We start from the raw sequence: 4,577 nt of genomic DNA on the forward strand, positions 1-4,577 counted from the left end.
TTCTGAATTTATTGCTGCCTCCAATGTTCCATATTTATTAATGGAGTGGGAATTATGGGAGGTTCCTAAGATATTAATATCCTTTTCTGGCCCGTGGAAATCACAGACACGCAGGTAAGTCTTATATCTTTACTAAAAAGGTTTTCAAACAGAACTCTAATGGCAAAAAGGTTTGAACAATCAATCATAGTCCCTCATGCCCAAAATACCCAGTCTACAAAAAACTCAACCAGCTTAAATTACAGGCAAGAGAGAGTTCAAATTGTAAACAAGGTACTAGAGGGTCAAACATGGTAAGAGGTTTCAGGGTCATTACTTGAGAAGGCAAGCTAAAGAATGGAAGAACACAACAGTGAGACCAAGGCAAAGTTGCTACCCACAGGCCTGTGAGGCTCGCAGCTCTTCTTATATAGGGTGGCGTGACCCGGAATTGTTCCTTTGGTGGGGCAGGGTTCTTTCTGGCCAATAGTCTTGCTGAGCGCCTTTGTTCAGCCCTCCTCTCTTTGTGGCGGTTCCTTGCATTGCAGGGAGGTGTTAGCTCTGCCTCTCCATCTTCTGAGGCCAGTGATGGTTGCCTCTCCTGGTTGCTAGGCAACAGTGACTTCCAGCTGAATCCCCTCAGACTGATGACCCTCCTGTGATTCCTCTTCATCTGAGCTGGCCATGACAATTTATTTGGATCAGAAGCTGAAATAAGTAATTTGGATGTCTAAAACTAGTCAATTAAAACATCTTTTGATTTCACAATTTGATCCAGATGTGTTAGCAGCACCTAAAATGCCTGAATTATTATTAGCATTGAAACATGCTTGGGTTGATTCCAAATCCATGGTATTTTCTTTGGAGACAACTAAAGGATGAGACGAAGTAGATATTGGGGTTTTTGTTTTGCTGTTATTTACAAGAATATCAGAACAAAGGGTTGGAATATCCTATTTTTAACAAAGCAATGGTTAAGACGTCAAAAGAATATTAAGATCCTTCTATGACCTTACCATGAGACTATTTCAGCATATAGTAGACACCTCAGAGAAAGGCCACCTTTTAATTGATTAATTATCCTAATTTGCTTACACTGCGTCTTTGAGCCATACAGCCCGGGGATTTGTCCTCAGTTGTAGAATAAGCCAGTTAGGGAACAGATATTTGTGGAGTCCAGTTTGCCCTAGAGAAGAAACTCAACCGGGAGCTTGGCTTGTAGGTCTCCAGCAGAATAGATGGTTGTAGCTGGACCATTAAGTTAAGCTGGTTATGATGTGATTGAAGCCTCACTTCTTCATACACAGACATCAACACAAATACAAAACTAGCAGCTCTTTGATTGCGCCGTTGCAATCATCCTACTGACTTCTTTTTTACTCCCCGTCACTCCATACCCCTGAATATCAACGCTGAAACAAAATCCTGATGACAAAGTTGAAAATCTGGTGGTTTAAATCCACCATCATCACAAGACATTTTGGCCAAAGAAGGGTCGTAAACATTTTCTTGTCATAAATATTTTCTCAACAATGTTTCTAATGCACTTTTGCTGACATGGAAATTCTCTCCCTCTTGTTTTGAGTAAATGGAATTACATCAGAACTACTCAGTGTATTGGTCAAGAGGTTAGATTCATTTTCATTACAATAACTGCATTAAATTCAACATACTGAGATATATCTCAAGAGAAATATAGCCGAAATATTTTATACTGTCCAGGAAAAATATCAAGTTCCTTACAGTAATTAATGGATACTTCTGTTCCTAAGAGAAGCAAATTTAGATTTTTTCCAATTAATGGCATGTCTAGAATATAAACCATATGGTTGCACAGCTTTGGTGTTAAATAAGTTAGCCAAAATATTATTGAAATTTAAGAAAATCTTGGGTGTTCACTGTTATAGCCCCTGTAATATCTTGTGATTGTCTAATAAAAAGGACTAGAAAGTTCACGAATCAAGTTACAAATTAAAGGGGACAGTGAGCATCCCTTTCATAAGTCATGACTTCTTAAACACAGCAACGTTTGTATGAATGAATAAATTTTGTGTAAATGAAATGTTTTGATCATTTTTCATGTTTTCATAGCTTAAATATAACAGCATGCATCACTGGAATGCCCTGGGTAACTTTCACTACTTGTGCTTCTGTCCCCAAAGGCGTGCTGAAACCCCCCCATTTTTAAAGGCTTCTAAGGTAGGAAGAGAGCAGCTAGTCCATGGGCTGGAAGAGCAGAGGGGACCCCCACCAAGCTCTCCCTGCAGAGACCCTGGGGACCCCAGATACTCTTTGGAGGAAGTCCAAAGACTTCAGTAACTGTTTATTAAAAAGAAAATGCTGTAGCAAGAATAAAACAGACAAATAGATCATGCAATCACTTGAGGCACAAATAATCCTATTTCGGATACATTATGTAAAGACCTAGCTCTGCATCTGTCATGTTGGGGAAAGGGGAAGGAAAAAAAAGAGGGCAGCCAGCAGCAAAGTGGATGGACTCAGTTACAGTGGTGATTGGGGCAACGTTGGAAGACCTGAAAGACCAGGTTACAGATAGATTGTCATGGAGAAAATCTATGTGGTCACTAAGAATTGACAAGGACTTGATGGCACATAATCAAAATAGCAAGAATAAACATGTTTCTCAGGAAATTGATATAAAAACTATGGTCTATTCCAGCACGTCCATCTCTTGTAGCACCTTTGCCCCATAATCCAAAAGCCGTTCACCCCACTTATTGTTTTCCCTGTAGGACTATCTGCCAAACCCTTCTCTCACGGCCAAAAACACTATGGGGAAAAAGAGAAAATGAAAGATATTTTCATCCTGGGCTCAGCTACAGAGTAAGGTTCTGGGGAAGGTCCTTCTCTCCCACTCTTGCTTTGAAGTGGCTTCTTCTGAGCACTTGAATTGGACATCCTTGGGGTGGGTGCTATTTTGTCTGTTCTAACAAGCCCCAAACTTCAGTGCCATGTAGGAGCACAGGAGTATCCTTGGCATTGTATTCTTTGATAATTGGGGCTAAGGAGCCTGGATAGCTATGATTTATTAATTTGAGCAGTAAGTTCATACGTGCCCTTGCTCTAAGTGAGGTTCTTTGATGATGAGAAAGCCAAGATCCGGTCTCAGAGAAGACTACCCCTAGATAAGGGAAGGTATTAACTTGCTCTATTGTCTCACCATCTAATAGCCGTCTATGGTTATGATGTTGTTTTCCAAAGACCATAATTTTTTACTTTCATTTATTAATGATTAGAGAATTATTATGACAGTAGGAGCCAAGTATTCTTAACAATGTGTGCAATCCAACTTGTGAATATGATAGTAAAATCTTTTTTTTTTTAATAAATGTTTTTTTATTTTTACAACAAACACAAAACATACATGAACAAACAAAAACATAAAAAGGCATAAAAAAAGCATCTTCCATTTTATACCGTGTGTCAACCAGTTACCAACTCGTTGGTGCCCCTTTCATAATCTTAAATTCTCATATCATCTATTCAAAATATACTTGTATACTTATCAATAAACAATTATTAATCATTCATAGCTAATCTATAGAATCATTTATTACAAGAAATTTTAACTTTCAATAGGATTAGTAATACATTTTCATCTATCGATTATATGTGTATATATATAATAGTTAATATCAAATTTCTATTATAAAATTTCCTAATCCATTACATTACTATATTTTCTCATCTAATCATTAATAAAAACAAATCCCGTGTCATATAAAATTACTTATCTTCTTACTCTAATATCAAATCTCAATTTAACTCATCTCTGCACATTCCATAATTTTCAATAACTTCCTCCTGCATAAATACTTTTTAATTTTTCCAATTCTTAAAAGTTACAGTTCTAACCAGTATCAGTTACAGTATCAGTTACAGTTCTAACCAGGTTACAGTTCTAACCAGATTCTTCACTACATGTTTCAACAAAAATGTCTCTAGTTTAAAATCTATATGTTACTATATTCAACCATGTATAAATTTTAGTCTAATCTCTTAAGACATTTACAATCAAATACAATTTTTAACTATACATCTCAGATTTATACTTTATTCCAGCGCTTGCATAATTTTGAGTTCACCCTTTTCATTCAATATCCCAAAATATCTAGCTGTTTATTCCTTTTTCTATATTATTGGATAAGAGAAAGCAATAATAAATGTCCTTTCAAACATTCTGCTTTTTAAAGCTTCTGTCAGTTCCATCATTGTTGTATTCCCCTCGTTTTTCTTTAAACATCTGAAGTAGTTTCTTTCAATATTGTTTTACTTCTTCTTTTTGTGCATTCTCTTAATACGATTTTCCATTATAATCTTGTATAATCTTTTTCTCACCCTCAGTGCCAAGAACAAGTCTGTCCCTCTTCATTTATCAGTTGATTAACCCTTTTAATTCTCAGTTTATAGGCCTCACAATAATTCTGTTTAATGTTTCTGATTTCTTGTACTATTTCTTCCTTTTCCATTGATCCCGTTTTATGTTTAATTAAGTCCATTTTAGCTTTAATATCTTTTTTTCTTTTTTTTTTTGCGGGAATTTCTGCAGCTCTTCTTCCAGTTTTTTATAGTCATCC

This window comes from Python bivittatus, unplaced genomic scaffold, assembly GCF_059951505.1.
Source record: "Python bivittatus isolate LINGU-HERP-01145 unplaced genomic scaffold, Pbiv_v1 ctg000810_np1212, whole genome shotgun sequence".
NCBI lineage: Eukaryota > Metazoa > Chordata > Lepidosauria > Squamata > Pythonidae > Python > Python bivittatus.